The sequence below is a fragment of the Syngnathus floridae genome, chromosome 5, assembly GCF_059516105.1.
Source record: "Syngnathus floridae isolate MCC-2025c chromosome 5, RoL_Sflo_1.0, whole genome shotgun sequence".
NCBI lineage: Eukaryota > Metazoa > Chordata > Actinopteri > Syngnathiformes > Syngnathidae > Syngnathus > Syngnathus floridae.
The window spans coordinates 2780701-2801991 of record NC_142417.1 but is presented as its reverse complement, the minus strand read 5'-3'; the positions used below and the strand labels follow the sequence as shown (position 1 = coordinate 2801991).

At 41.6% G+C, this 21291-nt stretch overlaps 1 protein-coding gene across 5 annotated transcripts in view; it reads right to left on the bottom strand.

The window, feature by feature from the left end:
* LOC148397413 (netrin receptor UNC5C-like) overlaps positions 1-21291 on the bottom strand; it is a 142896-nt gene that overhangs the window by 52224 nt on the left and 69381 nt on the right. The gene's annotated exons all lie outside the window — the stretch shown is intronic.

Genomic DNA, 21291 nt, shown 5'->3' with positions numbered 1-21291 from the left:
TTTCGGCCCCTTCAACCCGCCCGTTGGCTTTTTTCCGTTTCACTCTCAAGTCGTCAATCCTCCACTTGTTTATCTGGCGGCTCCTCTCTCCTGACGCCCCACCCACCACCCCAAGCGGGTGAATTACACACCCTCGCAGCCCAGCTCATAAACGTCTGGCCTGAACGCCATCATCAATAATGAATGGCTGCAGCCGAACAATATCCTCCGGTTCGATTTATCGTACCTTGTAAATATTGTGCCGGGAGGGGAACCCGAAACCTCCATTTATCCCTTCGCTCGTGGCACCGCTTCAAAAACACCTTGCGGAACATGACCGATAAATATCGGGAACATCTATTGAGGCATCAGCCGCGGCCGATGACTTTTGAGTGTGTCCGACAACTGACGATGATTGTACATTTCGTGATGTCATTCAATCTACTGACAGACATACATACCAACAGCAAAAAAACCAGTGGATCTTCTGACAAACAAATGTACATACAATATGGCTAATGATACTCTCATTCACTGATGTAACACCTACAGTGCTTCAGTCTTGAACGACGATATTCAATGATGATCAGTATGAAAATGGCTTCAAGTACATCTGATCCGACCTTAGAGCGACGGTAGCTGCTTTGTTCTTTCAACCCGATATAATTCCTACCGAGACAGCGATCACTCGAGTAGAACTTACTGATCTACTTCCAATAGACGTAGAAATATCTACTGACACACTCCTTAAGTGCCATCTGACAAAGAGCCTATTGACATACTGTCTACTGACTTTGCATGCCCCTTCTGACAATGTCGAGTATTGACCCCCAATTTAAAGATATCCGACATACTGTATTTAAAGCAGGTGTACTACTATTGACATTATATGACAGAAATACTTTTTAAATGAAAAGAGGCACATTGCCAAATGACAAAGATTGATGTAGTCCTCTCCGAAGACACTTCCCATAGAGATAATGCTTACTAATGTACTCCTTCTACACACTATTGAACAAATGAATGTCAACTGGCATTTAAGCTATAGGCAGACTTTCAATTGATGTATTAGCTACTGATTGATGGGCTACAATTGACTGATGATGCTCTGTTGATTGTGTTGGCGAATGCCCATAGGTATTATCAGTAAGCAACCCTGACTGACATAAATACCTTTGAAGCACTCCTACTGAAAGTAACACCCCGCCTGCGAGTAATAGCGTCCCCTTCCCCCCAACAAATGTCCATAATTACCTATATTAACCAATATACCGCCAACCCAGTTACAATAGATCTTTTTATCCGTCAATGGCAGTCAATGAGTTAATAGTTCAAACCAGGGGTGTCAAACTAATTTTTTCCGCATTGTTGTCATAGCTTCTTTCGGAGGGCCATTATGATAAATAAATGTATGAGCACCTCATATTATATACAGTAAAAGCTACAAAACAAATCAGACGAGTAAAAACTGGTCAAATATTTAAAAAAATATATTAAAAGTGAAGACAATTTGCAATTCTACACAAATTTGATGCACAATTTGTCTTCGCTGACTACATAAAATGATGTGGCGGGCCGTATCTGGCCCCCGGGCCTTGAGTTTGACACCTATGGTTTGAACCTTAACACAAATTTTCATTTATGGCATTTTGGAGGATTTACACTAACAGGATGCTTCCATCGGGTTCATACAGAGGAATTCCAGGCATCCATAAATCTAGGAGGGAAAGCAGGCGCAACACGGCCAAATAGGGTGAAAATGCCACATGCTGGCGAGTAGCCATGTGTGTGTCTTTCCGTGAAGAGGCCAGGACCTTGTTATCGTCTTGAGTGACGACGTAAGATACGTATCGAGGTGCAAGCGGTGACTCGCGAGATCATAGCTCTTAATGTCTTAGCAGCAGCTGCAACAACAGATGCAGAAATATGTTTGCCATACATAGGCATGCTTAAACGCACAAAAACATCATTGGTATCACAGAAGATGTGAACTGCTAATTAAATTGCCGTCCCCGTTGTATCCTAGTTTTTCAGGTAATTCATTTGAATGGCCTTTTAACACAAATCCAAAAATGAATCACTGGCCGACTAATTTTTAGTGACTGATCGTGCAGTGATTGGCATTTTACATGGCGATCATTTACACAAATGTCAATCGTGGTTGTCACTCAAAACTTTAAACCTTTGCAGAAGCACGAGACAATATCGCTGACTCCCATTATTAGTACACAACATTAGCAGTGTAAGTATATGGTATTCAAATGTTCATGCTTATGAAGCGCAAGTAGGTTTTGTTTACCTGCTTTTGCCTGAGAATCCACCACAACTCCCAAAATGTCTCATCATATGAAAATATGATCAAATACGATCATTAGCAGCCTTTTATCACGCTAATGCTGATTTAATGGTGGTCTTAGAACAGGCGCCTAATAAGTCTTCCTACTGAATACCGTATTTTCCGCACTATAAGGCGCATCTAAAAACCTCCAGTTTTCTCAATTGTGCGCCTTATAATCAGGCATGTCCAAAGTGTATATATCTTATATATGGACAAAGTTTTAAAATGGGCCATTCATTGAAGGTGCGCCTTATAATCCGGTGCGCCTTATATATGGACAAAGTTTTAAAATGGGTCATTCATTGAAGGTGCGCCTTATAATCCGGTGCGCCTTATAGTGCGGAAAATACGGTGCTTGGTTGGGACTTTTAAGCCTCTTTTACTTGAGGATTTCTTTCCCCATTTTGGTTTGTTGTTTCAAGCCAAAGAACAAATCACATTCACAGCATGTAATCAGTCTGCGATGTCAGAGGCATTCACAAGCGCTAATGAAATCAATAGAAAGTAAACTATTGCTTCCAGGTATCTTTCACCTTTTTTCTTCAGGTTCTTTTGTACTTTTGAGCTAGGTATGTTTTAAAATCCAACAACTGCCTTGCGGAAGAAAGATAGCAAAACCTTGAAACGATGCAACACATGAAAAATTCCATTTAAAGCATCCACATTCTTAACAAATCAACAATGTGCTTATTCACACGCACAAGATCATAGTGTGAGCCTGGGCTGTCCAGCCATGACGGTCAAACGGCAGAAGACGAAGACGGCAAGCAGCACCCGTTACTCGTCATAGTCAATTAAACACCTGGCAGGATTTGAGGGCTTCTTCCGAAGCAATTAATAGTAGCAGGATGTAAAAGCCGGCACCTTTATGGGAGCAGACAGCGACGGCTGCCGTGTGTCTCCGGCTCTCATTGACCGTGACATGGTGGGCTTACAACTGGATTTATAAGGGCCACACAGTCCGAATCCCGCTTCGAGAAGACATAAGGAGACGGAGTATTAAGACGCATGACGTGTTACGTCGTTTGTCACTCTCACCAAAGTCCGCCATTGACTTGATTTGTATGCCCTGACTCCGCCCCCAGCCCCCTCCCCGTTATAAATCACCTCCAGGCTCTTCTCCTGTTTGTTCCATTGGGAGCTACGTCAAAGTTCAAGGGAAGGCAGTGGATCTTCGGAGGTTGAACACAATGCCATCAATGGTTTGTGAAAGAGGGCAGGGGGGTCGGATTTGGAACTAAACAAGTCTATTGGATATAATCAGCTTATAATTTGGACAAAATTGATTTTACCCATTAATATTTTTGGAATAGGTTCCAAACCACAGGTCAAAATATGCGCTATAGAAAGACTACGTTTTTTTAACTATGCTTAAAACATCTTTAAAACGATTAAAACACATTGTAAATGTTTTTGACCACACAAAAAACATCTCTCGATAACTGCATTCCTATCAACCGCAAAAATATAGATCAACTTGAAGCAAAGTATAAATAGATACATGAGAGCACCACTGCCACCTACTGTAGTGGCTGAGTGATTACACTTTAATTTCGTATGGTCCTTGTGGTCACATGAGCCCCCACGCATCGAATGCCCCCCTCCCAGGTGGGCATATTCAGGGACCCCCTTCCCTGGTTGGACTGGTACGACCCAAATTTGTTCAACTTCAGAGCTTACGCTATTTATCCAATCAAGGCAACTGCACAATTTGAATATAAAGCCCTCATACATACATGCATATTTCCCGTTATTACCTCATTATCATTCTGAAGGCTGCGTTGCTTCGAGTTATCGGGTCAGCCCGGCGTCAAAGTGCATATTAGTTTTTAAAGCAGTGTGAGTCTGTGTGTGTGTGGCAAGGAATATATGCATTTTTAAACAGACATACTGTAAGTCTATCAAATCGCATATGTTTATAAAAACGGACGGGTCTATGCATAAATGCAAATGCTTGCCTATGACCGTACGAGCTATTGGAAAAGCTTGTTCCCTTATTTGCCTCATGAAGGCATACAAAGCGTTCAGGTGCTTTTTTTTTTTTTTTTCCTTTAGTATTCCGAGGAAGAGTTTCACCCCCGTGTGCAGCGCTTCCAAGCGTGAGAGTGGCTGTCAGTTTGACAAAATAATTGGAGTCATCCGAGTAGTGGCTTTAAATGTGATTGGACTGATCAAATAGGAACGAATTCCGCCTGATGAATACCAGATTGTAATTTGGTCGGGAAAAGAGTGTTAGGCTGTATTGGGAGAGACACATTTACAACTTCCATTTTTAATGACCGCATTTGCCACGTTGGAAAAATGAACTATTCATTAATGTTGTTATAATTCTTACGTGATGCAAAATGCCAGCCACTCGCTCATACGACATCCACTCAAGGTTAATTCCACTAATCCAATAAAGCATCTCCAAAAACAACATCCACTAAGCAGCAGAAGGTGACGAGAGACGACAATATGTTTTTAATATGCAGCCGAGTTGTCGGAGTGACTCAATTAGCCAAGTGGCTGCTTGTCTCGCCAGCCGATCAACTTAAATGATTGGAATGAATATTTAACGTCATGAGACCAGATCAATTTGATAGCTCTAATGGCGCCGTGGAATCAGCCGGAGCGGCGGCTGTCCTTATTTTTATTCAGTTAATTTGACAAGCTGGAATACGGGATTATCTTCTCAATTTGGCAGAAGGAGGACGTGTACTTCTCTTGAGAAGCAGCTGACGCGTGGGCAATCGCAGGTAGGCAGTGTGACAGTTGTTTGGTTTTCGTGGCTCACGCCGAGTGTTACATGAAGGAAGAACATGTCTTAGCACTTAGCTACATGTCCAGATATGTCCCCAACAGAGAACTGAAAATTGTAAGCCCTTACTGGTCGGCTAATGCAAAATATCTGCTTATTGCTATGGTCGACCCATCTGGATTTGTGCATAAAATACACATTTTGTACAGAAGGCCCCCAAAAACAACCCTTCAAGATAAATGTATAAAAACTATACAATGAAATGCAAATATCCAGTCTCCAAATAAACAAAATGACATTCAACACGCCACGTTTCCACATTTGTCAAAGTACCGTATTTTCCGCACTATAAGGCGCACCTAAAAACCTTCAATTTTCTCAAAAGCTGCCTTATAATCAGGTGCGCCTTATATATGGAGCAATATTGAGCCACTACAGCAGGCATGTCCAAAGTCCGGCCCGTGGGCAAAATGTATATATCTTATATATGGACAAAGTTTTAAAATGGGCCGTTCATTGAAGGTGCGCCTTATAATCCAGTGCGCCTTTTCGTGCGGAAAAAGTGTCCCTTGAAGCGAATAATACCGTAATAACGTCCCAAGGCCGGCGCAACAAAGGAAAACAGAGAGCTACAGATAAGTGAACGAAGACAATAATTGCGGTGGTTTGAAAGGTTTACCTGCTGTTGTGACACATTTGGTTGCTTCGACATGAACATTTGCCACACACGCGTTCGCTGACACATCCGCATGCAGATGGAGGAGCTCATTGAAATGCATAGGCCCATGTAAGCTTGTGGGGGTACAAACTTGTGTGAGTTTCTGTGTAATGTTATCTTCCAGATGGATTCTGTCTCCCTTATCCCGAGGCCTGCGGGAAAAGCAAGGCTTCGCTTTCATTCATGTTCTACTATCACAGCTCGCAATCCATATTAATGCAGGCAGTCGGCGCGGGGCAGCGCATAGGCATATCAAAACACTGGCCTAATTTCAGAGGTATAGCATGGTGTTGTCTGCTTTTCCTGCAGGCCGCTTGACTGTTAGCATAAGAAAACACTCGTGATTTATTTTCCGGTTATTTCGTGACTTTTGCTCGCCGTGTGTATTTGCGGGGTTAAAACGTACATGGAAGAAAAATCAAGAAAAGAAATGACGATTTCTTGTGAAAGTCTAACCTTAACCCTAACCCTATATCCATATTCTGGTCATATCCACTCTTTGGCATATTTTTTTCAAAGTCCTCCATTTATTTCATTGTGATTCACATTAAGGAAGAGATGAATGGTTCTCCAAGCATTCACATTCAGCTCCTGACGGGAATTTCGAATTGCTAAAGCACTTTCTCCATGATCTAAAGCCTACCTGAGATTGACATCCATTTTCACATTTACTTTCACAAATACTTCCTCCTCTTATTTTTCGCGGGACACGGTGTTCCCACAGAGAAGCAATCGAAAATTCCTCGTTTAGACCGCAAAAAGCTGCAAAGACTTGTAAACCAGAAAGGTTGGCAAAGCTGAAAAACAGACCTGCTCGATTGCCGTCTCACCGCCGTTCCTGAGGTTGAACTACTCGAACGGGAACAAGGAATATTCAGCAGATGGACCCCCCCAAAAGGAGTGTCGCGGCCTGCGAGGACCGACCACAGAGCTGAGGGTCAAGCGACGACCTGACCCTAGAGAAGAAGCCGTGACTCAGCAGCTCTTCCTTACATTTGACAGCTTTGCTGATTTTTCTTAACAGAAAATGTCGACCTTGACAACTTTATTAAAAGTACAGGTGAAGTGAGTCACCGTATTCCCATTTGTCTCTTTGGCACTAAATCAGGATACGTCACCATCTTTCTGTCCTCTATCAAATCCAATGACTCCATAAACAGAATTTTCTGTCGGGCTTCAAAAGAATCTGTCGTCAATTTGTGGAAATCTGAAAATTCTGAGATGTTCTGGCTTACTATCCGGTTCTAGCTCGGTGCTCAACATAAGCATTCTGATTCAATGTTCGAACATTCAACTTAAATCATCCTGAAATCCGGGGACAGTCTCAAGTGACCAACAACGAAAATTAGGACAAGCAGGATGGAAATAAATGGATGGATCCTTCACATCGATGCAGTCGCAGCTTCAGAGCTCCAGTTGTGTGTGGAAGAAAAACAAATGCAAAAGGACATGATGTGTGAGAGTTGGCAGAGCCTTCGCCAGAGTATTTGCCAACTAAGGTCCTTCCAGACCGAGTCCCGACTGGCGCTCATCCAAAATTGATAATGCCATTTATCGCAGTATTTAGTTGGCCCGAATTTGATCTGCTCGTACCCGCTGCTGCCTCTTCAATGCCCTGATAATATTTTTGTGCCTGATCATAGCTGTATGATGCTATCTACTCAGTAAATTGTCTTGAATTGTCGAGACAATATTTTTTGATCTTGTATGATCTTGCTTTTTTTTGATTGCTTGTGTTTTGTTTCTACTTATCTACAAATGATTGTCTCAGCTGTGGATTTTAAAATGTAGCCCTGGTGGAGTCTTCCATTAAGTTACCAAATATGAACATGACACCTGGAGAAAATCTACCCAAGCATTGGGAAGAACAATTCCAAAAGCGTGAGTTGTGAAGCCAGAACTTCTTGACGACGATGCCCGACATGTTCCACAGCTCCATTTTTGAGCGTGAATATTAGCACACTTTTTATTTAAAACTTTTCAAACTAACATCTAAAAGTATATTACCGTATTTTTCCTACCATAAGGCGCACCGGACTATCAGGCGAACCTTCAATGAATGGCCCATTTTAAAACTTTGTCCTTATACAAGGCGCACCGGACTATAAGGCGCACTGTCGACTTTTGAGAAAATTTTAGGTTTTTAGGTGCGCCTTATAGTCCGGAAAATACGGTACATTGAGAAACGCAACTCTATGTTCCGACTTGCATGTATACTCGAATAAGAAAAAAACTTTAGCCTTCACCTCTGGCCACCGCCCTCATCCTCTTGGTGGTCTTCCCTCATCTTTTCCCCCCCCACTTCCTCTCTATCCCCTGGCCTCGCCTCGCGGACTTAGATCACTATAAATAGAGCCTCAAGGGGTTTTGTTTTATAATGGACTTCTGCTTCTGACCTTATTACAAACACATTACTGACCATGCTCCTCTCCCCTGCTGACTCCTCTGCACACACACACACACACACACACACACACACACAGGTGCGCGTACGCACACACACTGTTCATCTTGTATCTTGTTAATATGAGCAGGCGCCCCACTTAAAAAAAATAAAATAAATAAAATAAGCTACAGACTGCAGACACAGCTATTTCCATGTTTTCATCTTTATCACCACAGACATCGAGTTAACCACTTTTAAGGTAGATATTACAAACCAGGGCTATTTAGGACTCGGCATCCTGCCGATCGATCATCATTTGGGGGAATCCTGACATGCTCCTGATAATGTATGAAAAAACTTCCTCAACACTGGCTTGACTGACACCAAATTTTATCTTGAGGGTGTTGACTTCTCCGGTACATCACTTCGCAAGAATGAATGCTCCTCACGCCAGCCGCTGCACAAGCCGTGCACAGATTGCGGCACAGTGGGATGATTTTCTATTTTACCTCATTTACATGTGACCCAAAGCTGCGCAGCATGGCCGCGACATGCGCACACACACGTCGGCGATGAATGATGAGAAGCCGGCGGCCTCGGCTGGCCGTGTGGGCCGCGCAAAGCATATTAAGCGGTGAAATCCAACATTGGCAGATTTAGGCCAATTCAGTTGGACTTTGGACTATTTGTGACGCTATAGAGATGTTTGGCAAAAAAGGGTGTATAAACAACTGTGTAAATCCGTCAACCTCCCGTCTCGATAAGCTGTGTGTTCAGCTTGTCAGCACGTCTTATTCAAGGCAAATAAAGAAATGATTCTAAAGAAGCCAAAAGGCAATCACATTCAGCATAATAGCTTGTTTTCACTTCAAGAGCTTTCTTCTATTATGTTGCAAAATTGCAAAGTAATAGCTGTCAACTGAGTAAATGATGCAAATGTTCATTTACTAACCCTGCCTCCTTAAACCACTCTACATGTCAATCAATGCAAATTATAACAATAAACTAACCACCACAATGTGATATGAAGTCTACCTGCTTAAAAAAAAACAACTTTCAGGACTTTTCTGCAAATAAAAGCTCCCATAAGTTTCAATTTGTTAACAAGGAGGACACAGCAGGCGAGGCTTGGGGAGACGACATCATCCACACGCACTATCAGCATCGGGGTACCCCAAGGATGTATCCTCGTCCCACTGCTCTTCTCAATTCACACAGCTGTCAAACTCATCACCCCAGTCAGCCTCATCACAGACTGCACGCATTTTCTTTATCACCAATATTAATCGTACCGTCCATTTTGGAACGAGATGCAAGATTATACTGCAGGCAAAAAAATTCCATGCATTGAAAGTAAAAGCGAGACACAATTTAAGCCTTAAAATCTAGTTTCAAGCTCTAACAGACCTAGTTTCCAATACTTTCCAAAAGTCAAATCAACAAAGCAAACCACTCGTTACTGTCGATAAGACTACAATCACATTTGAAATCACAGAGGAGGAGATAAACAACGGTAGCTCTGTCGACTCGAGGGTGGAGGTTGTGAGTTCAATCTCAGGTGATTCATTTGTTCAGACTATTCTGAGCTGCCGTGTAATTCTCTCCAAAGACATACAGTCACTGTGGGTAATCATGTTTTTTTTATTTTTTTTTAGGGATAGATTGTAGCATAACGCGCCAGTAAACAAAGTTCAGATTGAGTTCACCCAGGAGGGTCTTCCTGTGATTTTAGGTACTCGAGTGGTAACATCGCTGAGGGATGTGTTGTATTAGGACCACATGGCCAGATATAAACAAGAAGGGTGAAGAGTTCATTTGACGGAACAGCGGTGTGGATCGTTTTCTTTACGAGGCTCTCTTATAAAGCTAATGACATTGGCATCTGCTTTTATAGAGTCGGAGTATTTGCTTCGAAAATGGTACCCAAAAATCCACCAAAATTTAAACAATCATCTCATATCACAACAACACACCATGCAAACTGCCTTAAGTCAATTTACCAATGTACTATTTTTTAATGGGAGTCTACAGTCTATTAATGAATAAAAAACATTAAAAATGCTAATAGGAAAGTAGTAGTTGGCTTTTTTTTTTTTAGGGATAAAATCATCAATTTTGGAAGAGGGACCCTCCCATCTGTGGTCTCTTCTCAAGGTTTTTTATTTCCCCTAGCTGGAGTTTTGAGTTTTTCCTTGCCCTCCTGGGAGTTTAAGATGTTTGAGAATATTTGTCGTTTTTCACACGTCCTGAGTGTTAGTCACCTAAATGTTGAACAGAGGCTGTGATGTACCAATCTTGCTCAACCATGGCGAATAAAAACTTTTGAATCTGTACTGGGCAATGTTGTAAAATAAGTTTAAAATGCAAATATTTTGGGATCATATTGGGGTTCAAATTATTAATACAGCAGCTAGTGAATATGCATCTTCCCAAAATGAAAAGTTAGTATTCATGGTACATAACCTGATCTCATATAGCAGCTTACTAAAGTGTACTTCTCACTAATGTACTTTTTACTGTGCTCTTTATACACCATTTGCAGTGACTTGAGGAAGACTAGGTCTTACCCTGAGTGGAATTCCATTAGACATTACCCAGTGAGAGGTCTTCAATTGTCAACTTTCTGGAATGCGTCTTTAGCCTTAACCTTTAAAATCAGGTGGATAAAGCTAACATATATGGACATGTTGAAGGCGACGACCTTTGGTGCAGCTGCCAAAACAGATGTTTGGGTTCATAGGAATAACCACACACGGGCACACACACTTAAAAGCCTCTTCACCTTCTGCCCCCTGACCCCAGTTAACTAAGCAACCTCTTGTTATTTCCCGCTCCTGAGTGTGTCTCTTTGTGTGGGGCCGGTCTGAAAGGCCCAGTCATGCAGCACCAGCAGCCCCGAGGCTCAAGGCGGTCGGCCTCCACAACCTCTTAACATCTCTATACATCTTTTGCTTTCTCTCTTTTTTTCCCCCTGACTGACTCTCATGCAAACAAAGTGACTTTGTCGCTCGTTCACTTGAGATTTGAACTCTTCACCTTTTCGGTCAGCGTAGTGGCGGTCAAATGACGTCCGCCCCTGTTTGCTTTTTCTTGACGGTCTATCTTTCCGAGTGTATGAGTGTATTGATGCAAAAAAAAAAAGCTGTGAACTTTTCAACTTGATCGTCTGGTTTGACCAGGATGAGGCTAGCTTTGGTTTCAGCTGTCGACAACTGTATTCAATGCTGCTCGTCGTCACACGGCACAAATAAGTTGGGAACTGAGATTTCACCAAAGATTAAACTCCTTCCAGTCACCAAAAGTCATTACGGGAGATTTTTAAAGAAACAAATACAAACAAAAATTATGCAATGGGGATGGGAAAGTGATTATTTAACCTAGATGGACTAACATGGATGCAGATCTCAAAAATTCAAATAAAAGTTGTTTACCATGGAATATCTATGATGTCATATATGATTCAAATTTACACTTAGCAGATGGCAGCTAGTAAGTTCAGAGTGGGACATTTCACTTTTCTCAGCGCCATTAAGAAGATATGCTACATGATGAAAAGGTCTCGGTGCAGGTGGACGGTGAGGTCAGGAGTTGAAGTGGGGGCTCCCTGCATGAGTGGATATGTTTGGGGCAGGTTGCTCCTGTCAGATAGCTGATGAATGGCCTCTTAAGTGTCCGAGTCTTGTAAGCTCTGAGCTAATGGACTACAGCTGAGCATTCCAACCTCTTTTGTGTTGTTGGAAATTAGAAGTATGTAAAGGCAGTGCTAATAATCGATCCAACCATTGAAATGTTACGAGCGTGTGATACTAATGGAGCTTGAACGGTGAATATACACTATTGATGTTCTCAAAAAGAAAATATTTAAGCGATTATATGATTGTTTGATTTCAAATGTCCTTTAAAAACATTCATTTCGCCAAAATTTCTTCAATTAATTATTATTTGTTCGAATCAAAACAAGGATGCCATTTTTTATTGCGCTTCACCGAAAAGAAAAGAGTTAAGACGTTAAATAGTTTATGATGTTCATTGGTTGAACATTTTTCATTTATTGAGCGATTTGATGCTTGCATTCTTTTCTTTCATATTGTGAATTAAACGTGATCTGCTCTGGTAACGTAAAAAGATATGCAAGCACGGCGACGGATTATGCAAAAAAAGCCGGCCTTTGATTATTTTTCCTGTCAAGGGAGGACAAAAGCTCTTTTTTTTGTTGTTGTTCTGTCGGGTGTTTTGCAAGGGCGCCGCGCTGACATATTTCATTACAGTCTGCTGCGGTCATTTGAAAAAGATGATATTTTAAATCCACCCTCACTCCAGTAGGGCATGTACTGTACATGACATGAGTTCAACAAATTCATCAATTTTCTCACAAACGCAACACAAGAAGGACATTTTGGGTGTGATTTTTTTGTTAACATGGCAACAGAGCTAAGTTAAGTTTGAGCTTGGAACAAACAACTCCCCTCATTTCTATTTTTAAACAACAGCAATGTGACATTTGTTGTTCCTGTACAGATATAATAAAGCCACAATCAAAGTGCTTCTCCTTGTGTGTAATTATCGACAAAGTCTCTGTCACGGCGGGGGGTTAGCGTCAGAGAGGATGATGGACGAGCATCATGTGTGAGAAATGATATCGGACAGGCGCGCGAAAGCGAGTTAATGCGAGCGCGTGAATGTGACATTCCATGATAAATTTAGATTGGCGGTGCTGTGGGGGGGGGGGAGAAAAAAAAAAAAGCCTAATGATGCGAGTATAATGAGAGCGGATAAGCTAAGTGGAGCAGCTGCTGCCTTCATATTTTCTTGACCAAAAAGTTTGTAGAGTTCGAATTTAAAGATGCTACTGATGGATTTCATTAGGAAAAACAACGACAGAAATGCAAGGTTCTGGTTGGTCACCAACACTGAAGAACCAGATGCTACCAGGCTAATGTTAACATGAAATTACAGTAAATTTCTCAGCTGGTACTTTATCCATTAAATTATATTATCCGGGATCCTTAGAGGATATATTGTTCTCCGATGTTAGCGCAGATGCTATTGTTAACACGATGCTTGCCCGCCACGGGAATGTCAGGCCTACACGCTCCCGGCTTCTTTTTGTTTTACAATTTCTTATTCACAGGAAACATTTGAACAAAGAATAAGACAAAGATCAGCTTGATTTCCATGTGGACGGGGCCTAATTAATAATTGTCCTGGCTGGTCTGGTATTATAAGTGGGTGATCAAGGGTTACCATGGCAACGGCAGATCTTATTCTCCTCCTCACGAGGCAGCGTAGCATCAGCGTAGCGTCAACGTAATTCCGAAAGCTGTTATTTTTAAGGTCAGAACGGCGTTCTACTGTTGCTTTACGAGCAAACACCTTGCCTTTCAAGTGTTTTTCTTTCCCCTCTCTCCTCCACATCTACTTGTCTGCTACACACACAAACCAATCAAAGCTCGCGCGCCGACACAAACAACAAAATCCGAGTAAGATGAAGAGGGGCGGTGATTAATGGTGCTGCATGCTCTGCTGAGGACAGATTAAAAAAAACAAAAGCAAGCATTTTTATAACCTGGCAAGACCCAATTACAACAATGCATGTCTGACAAGATGAGTGCGAGTACATGTGAGCGGGGGGCATGATTGATGACCTTGATAACCCCCCCCCCCCACTTCAATTCTTTTTGTATTTTCCCCCTTAACCATTCAAGTGCAAATTTGGAACGATCATGAATGTCATGCATATTTGAATGTGGTGCCTTTTCCCAAACAGCTGCTTCTTTGCAAGTAATCAATAAATAAATAAATAAATAAATAAATAGATAAATAAATAGATAAATAAATAGATAAATAAATAGATAAATAAATGGACAGGACATTCAAATATATTTTTCTACTTCTAGTGGGCCTCTTGTCTTCTGTGACATAAAACCAACGTAGCTAAAAACGTGCCTGGGAGCTAATTTCATGCCAAAGTGACTGAAAAAAAAAACACAGGGAAATTAATAGGTGTGACACATAAAATTGATTTTACGAGTCACGGAGGAGGAGCGCCGACTTTTTCTCCATTTATGAAACTTTGATGTGGAGGTGCATTTGGGAGGGAGTGTGCCAACTCTGCGGGGATGATCGGTATAAAATGATAACAAATGAGTTGCCAAATGAACTTTTTTTTTCTTGGTCTATACACACACACATGCCTCCCTCTACCAAGTTATGAGAGTGCTTTTCATAATTTTGCCTGACAGATGGACCTCTCGAAGATTTTCTGCCAAGCAATGACGAATAATAACCACCGGCCTTTTTTGGAATGATTTGGACTAAAATATAATGTGTTGGCAATAGAAGTGGAATCTAGATAAATAAATAAATGAAATAGATAAAAATCCAAGGCCCCCTTCTGAGCTCTTCCCTGAGTTCCTTGGACTCTACCTTTGTTCTGAGTATTGATCGACCGCGTGTGAACACCAGTTGGTCGTTTAGCGCCATTTCTAATTGGATTCCAATTTGAATAATTCCAATAATAAAAAAAAACTCCACACATTTACAGTGAAGGAACCACTCTGTGACAATTATTCAAAAATGTCACCATGCCCTTGCTGTCAAGTTTCATTGAAACCTGCTCTCTGTCATTAAAGTTGAGAAAAAAAAGAGAAGGTGCAGATTCACCGTCACCATTTTATAAAATCTGAAATTACCAAGCCATGCGTGACCTTTGGCGAGAGAAGAGGACAATTGGGACTGATTACCAGGGTCTTTTTTTTTTAAATAAATGTACTGTGTATAAATTAAGGGGAAGATATGACACTGGTTTCTGATAGAGTGCTAGATCAGCATCAAGGAATTCTGTTCCCGCCATTCGAGCTGACTTATTCTACCTCGAGGCCCTTGGAGGCCAGAGCAGAAGGATGAGACACAAATCAGAACAATGGATGACGGGAAGCAAAGAAAAGGTGATTTATGAAGGCAAAGGGGAACAGACTGGCAATTATTGAGTTAAGGTGAAATTCTTTGGGAAGAAAGAACATTTACATTATGTCCAAAATATGCAACTTATTCATGATAAAAATACAACAATTATTGTCTAGTTCCTGACTTGCACCTCTCTGGGAAAATCACACCAGGAAACATTTTAATTGAATTGATGAGATTGATAAACCATTCCAACACTACTGTTTTAAAACAAAAACTACAAGTAATTAATGACAACTTGTCACACTCAAGCATAAAATAAGTGGAGCGACAAAACACTTGCTTGACATGCTAATGACAAGGTACAACACAAATACGGCCATTTGTTGCATTGTCAAGAACACAATAGCAGCAGTCTACTGAAAGCCGTCAATTAGCAACAAAGGCAAAAGAAATCAAAATGAATATAAGCCATTATTACAAACCACTAAACACAATAGGGAAAAAATAACAATAAATTGCCATCACAAAATGGCCACAAAGTAGCTATGGCTCCATACTTGACACATGATTAGGCAATTTTAACCACATATTTTATGAAACACTAAGATGGAGGCCCGGGCTACCGAAAATGCACGACAAACAGTATGATGGAAGTTTATTTTAGGCTGGGAATGCGAAGAGATGCTCGCGAGAAACTCTTTCAACGTGTAACTGTGCGGAATGGAGATGCTAATGACAAGTTAGTGCAACAAAGTGCGTAAAAAGCCGGAATGTCCACACGCATACTTTCCGTTAATTGTAATCTGTAATCATTTAAACACTTCAAAACAAATATGACTCCAAAACACATCAGTGGAGCGCATTTATGGAGACCCTCCCCATTGCATGTGTACCTTGTTAGGCTTTTGAGGATGCCGGGACGCTCCAGGGGGGTTTCCGCCAATGTTTGATGTCTAAGATGAGATGCTGCTAAACAAACAGCTCTAAAGGAGAAAGTGTTTACCAACAAAGAGAGGGATGACGCAGAACAGGAAGAGCATGGTGATATATTATTATAACGTTGATGGAAATTTTGATTCCATCGTATCAGGAGATATTCCAGATGATCGTCCTAATGTTCCTGGATTGCTATTCCTGCCCCTCACTTGTTGTTCTTGCTCCTGACCTGCTGTTCCTGCTTTTTCATGTTCCTGACTTACTCTTCCTGTTTCTAACTTGCTATTCCACTATTCCAGTTCTTAACTTGCTGTTCCTGGCTTAAGTTATCATTTTCAACTTGCTATTCTGAGTCTTAAACTATCTCGGACTTGCTTGAGATGATCAGGACCTGCTGTTTCTGATTCTGACTTGGTAGTCCAGTTTCTGGCTTGTGTTCTTGTTCCTGATTTGCTGATCCTGTTTCTGACTTGATTTAGCCGTTCCTGGCATGTCCTTTCTGCTCCTGATTTGCTGTTTCTGATTCCTGAAGATTATTTTTGTGACTTGCTATTCCAGGTCCTGATCACTGTCTATTGCAGTTTCGGACTTTCTGTATTTCTGTTTCCGACTTTTCATTTTGCTGACTTGCTCTACCAATTCCTGTTAATGGCTCCGACGTGCTTTCCCCGGGTTTATTTTTCTTGTTTTCATTTTGCGGCTTTTGGACTTGCTATCCCAGTTCCAGTTATTCCCGTTTCCTACGTACTGACCCCAAAGAGAGACATTTATTTGTGCAAATGCAATTTCTGGAATAAAATCATATTTTCCTCTGGGGAAAGCGATCCCATTGTACCTTAAAAAACAGTGTCAGGTAATCCCTTGTTGTGGTTCATTACTTGGCAAAGGAGGATAAAAGCACCTCTGTGTGCCCCTCAGGACATTAAAAAGAAGTGGATTACTCGACCTGTAGTTGCAAGTAGAAAGAGATAAAAGGAATGCGAGATACAGCACAGTAAGCAAGTCATGCACCCAAGAATGACTCGAGTTTACTTTCTGCTGTATAGTGAGGAGCTTGTTAATGCTTCACATTAAGTGAAAACGAGGGCGTTTGAAATATAATGCGGCGTGATAAACAAAATTTCTTATTAAGGACCAACGAGAGCATTTGAAATATAATGCGGCGTGATAAAACAAATTTGCTATTAAGGACGACGATGCATCGGTGTACGCTCTCATCAGACACAACGCTTTGTCAGTTCATTAAAATGCACAATGTTTTGATGTAAAATGGAAAATACTGAGCAAATGTGTCATTAGAGCCGCATGTAGTTAGCATGCAGTGGGAAAAATGGTTTCTCCGAATAACAAAGCACACCTGGCAAGCTGTTCAAACTTCCGTGTTTGGCCCACAAGCTCGCGTTTGGCTTCCTTTCGCACGCTTTTCCATCGCTCCCTTGCATAAATATTCAAATACTGGAGTGTGCCATTATATCATCAACAACCTCTTAGTGAAGTGCCAAGCGACCGGAACGGAGTGGGGGAACGAATGGAGTGCGAGGGGGGAGGAAGATGAAAGACGAGCATGAAGAGGCGAGAAGGTTCGGAGGACCGGGGCAAATGGTAAGAGCCGGCCGGGAAAAAAGGGAAAATAGAAAAAGATGGGTAGACAGTCTATATATTTTTTTTTTTGAGAGAGAGAGAGAATGAATAAAGGTGGAGAAAGAAAGAAGGGGAGAAAGAAGGTGAAGCGATAAGAAGCCTAGTGGAAGTCAAATGTAAGGCTGATGGTTAAGAATAAAGGAGGAGAAAGGTGAAAGCTGGAAGGGAATGGTTTACATATGCTAATTAAACGTCTGTTGCGACTCTTCTGACCTTTCCTCCATTTAATTTTAGACATCATTTTTTTTAATTTATTTATAATGAATAAAGTGTATGCAAATAATGTTGGCCCATATTTTGTACAGTCCCGTTTTTGGAGCTGTTCCTGACAAGGTCTTTTAGTTTATGCCCCTGACTTGCTGCCCTTGAGTGTCTGCGCCTGTTATTGACTTCCTGTTCCTGTCCTCGTCTTGGTGTTCCTGTTGCTGCAAATCGCTGACATGTTCCTGTCCTTGAATTCCTTCCCTGCTGTTCCTGACTTTTGCTTCCTTGACCTGCTGTTCCTGAAATATTCTTATTAAAGTGCTGCTCCAGTTCTTGATTAGCTGTACTTCACTGTGTCTAACTTCCTGTTCCTGACTTTGTGATCTCTATTGCGGTCCTTCTCTTAAATTTGCTGTTCCTGTCCCGCATTTGCAGTTCCTGTTCCTGTCTTCTGTCATTGTTGACTTCCAATAACAGTTCCCTCGTTTTTATTTTCCCTGTTACTGTTTCTACGATCTCCCATCTGTGTTGCGAGTGCCATTTAAAGCGACGGAACGCGATTTTTCTCTGTCTTTGACATGACGAATGCTAATCATGCTAGCTTTCGCCCCTCATGCAGCGGGCATCATTAAAAGCAGACTTCTCATCTCACGTCTGAGGCAAGTCAACGTCCGCTCGGCTCTCCCGTTTTATTTTTCGCAATTACAACACCGCGTCTCTCAAACTCCCACGTAACGTCGTAGCAGACCTTTCAATTCAGTATCCAGACATATTTTTCCCCTCTCAATTATTTCCTAATATCCTTTTATTCAGCTGTTGGTAAAATTGGGTGCTGTTGAACTCATTTGGTCATCATCATGTTTTGCTTGCCGAGTTCCTGCTGGATCACATGCTACCCATCTCAAGACTAAGAGACCAGCAGATCTCTGAGGGCAACAGCCCAAACTTTCCATGATTCTGAGTCCCCCTCTCATCTTCCTTGGTAAAACGTGAATCCACTCCCACTCACAAACCATCACACGCACATATCGCCTACACGACCCATGCTGGTTGGGTGAGCCATCTGTTCATTTATTTCAGACAACAAACACACCTGACAGTACTGAGGAGCCGCTAAGTCCATTTCACTGTTCACTGAACAGCACAATTGAGTCGACTAGATGGAGGGATAAGCTGGAACAAAAACATAACGCACCCCGGGGAGGACGGTGTGACTGTGTGCGTGCGGAGAACCGCCATTCACGTCCAAAGCAATTTGTGCGACAATCACAAAAGTGTATCCCTCAGTCACCGCTGGATGTCATTGAACAAGATTCAATAATGCCACAAAAGTTTGCAGCAATTTGGCGTTGGCGGGGGGGGGGGGGCTCAAGACTACAAAATAATGTTCGCCCCGATACAATGCAGTTAAATAACAGCCAGACATCGGAGACAGCCGCTGACTCTAATCATAGAGTTTTAACCAACGCAAAGACAAAAGTATTGGGACACACAGGAGAAACACAAATAGCTCACTGACGTTGCTGTCGTGTTTTTTCATGGCCCTGCATCAAACACGTTCATAATTTATCGGCCGCATTAACATTCTTTGGTAGGTGCTGCTGTTTTTGTAAAGGGCAAATGGATTCGGCAGTTACACTAGTGTGTCTTACGCTGAGTTTATAATGGCTGCGAGAGGTGAGCTGTACGTATGGAAATCTGCCCCCGCGAGACCATAAGGTCACGGGGGGTCACGCGATAACAACCGTGATGTGAGAGAGCGTGAGTAAGAGAGAGCGAGACTTGGAAACAATAGCCACACATGCCTTTTGTTTTGGATTCCATCTAATTAAACTAGTCAGAGTACCATTGTCCCAAAACTTTTGACTACGATGAATATCTCCTTTACAGTTATTTGCCACCATAGCTGACAAACCAAAAAGTTTTTCTTACCTGAGGATTTGGAAGGTGCAGGGAGGACAGGAAGCGGCGTCGGGCGATGATCAAAGAAGAAAACAGAAAGAGACAAGACAGCATTTTGTTAGATCATTAAACATGCTCGGAGCTCTCCGAAACAATTACACTTGCTCGGACATTTTTCTCATCAGCATGTGAGGCGAATAATTAACATCGGGTTTCAACGTTGACAAGGTTGTTTAATCTGTCGTCTCGAGGGAGCATTATCGTGACTACAAAAAGAAGAAAAAAAATCTACAGGAATGCACTTAGTATGTGACAACATGTGGTGCACCATTTTTATTTCCTGCAAGCTACCGGTTAGAAGCTTTTGAATAAAAGCTTTTTCACAATTCTTGGAAGTTGTGAGATTTTTGGCCTTTTGTTCAGTGGCAAAGAACAAGGTAAAGTCTCATTCGAACCAATCAGCATTGATGATTCACAGGACCTCGGCAATGGAGCATAATGACTACGCCTGGTCTGTGTCAAAAGTGTTCGTTTTGTTTCTGCTCGACCGAGTGTGAGACGTGAGGGATGATTTTCGCTCTTACAAATGCAGAGAAGTGCTCGCGGTTTATGAATTCAGGCTACCTCTGTGTGGAAAGTCTCGTAAGGGACACCATGTCATTAGTCTTAGTGTGTGTATGTGTGTGTGTGTATCTTATCACAAGCGTGGGTGTGTTTTACTGATGCCTTATCATGATCATCTTTCACAGGCCTTTGCTGTCCAGACATTTTAACAACGGCTTGCCTTGTCCGAGGTGCTGTGAAACAGTCGAGAGATGCAGATTATTTTCCCGCCAGGGGGTGAGCAAAGTCTGGCATAGAGGGCCTAAAGATTTGTTTTTTCTATTTCAAAAACAACAATTTAGAATCTTTTTGAATGACATTATTTCAAACAGTTCCACATAAAAGGTTAAAATCAACTACCGTATTTTCCGCACTATAAAGTGCACCGGATTATAAAGCGCATAGAATAAATAACTCAACCTTGCTCAAATGTTGATGCAATCACAATATAGTAACACTCGAAAGAGCGAAAACAATAACAATATATCAATAACTCAATGTTGCTCAAGCCTTAATATCACACAAAATAAACATGTAAAGCTTACTTTAACAAGTTAGTCCTCATCCACGAATCCATGTTGGTCCATATACAGGGCGCACTGGATTATAAAGCGCACTGTAGGCTTTTGAGAAAATTGGAGGTTTTTAGGTGCGCCTTATAGTCCGGAAAATACGGTACATACAATTTTGACATTTTTTTACTTTACGTGTGGAACTAACTTACAGTACATACACAATCTGTGAAATCCTTGTGGCATTTTGATTTTAATCCTGACTCAATTCATTCCAAATAGGTTTACAGTTTTCTCTTAGAATTACTCCAAAGCAATAAAAAAAATAGCGAAGAAGTGACCTCATCTTGTATCCGATCTGCACTTTTCCCCCCCACACTCAGCTACCACGAAACAATTGATGTAAAAACGAGTGTAAACAGC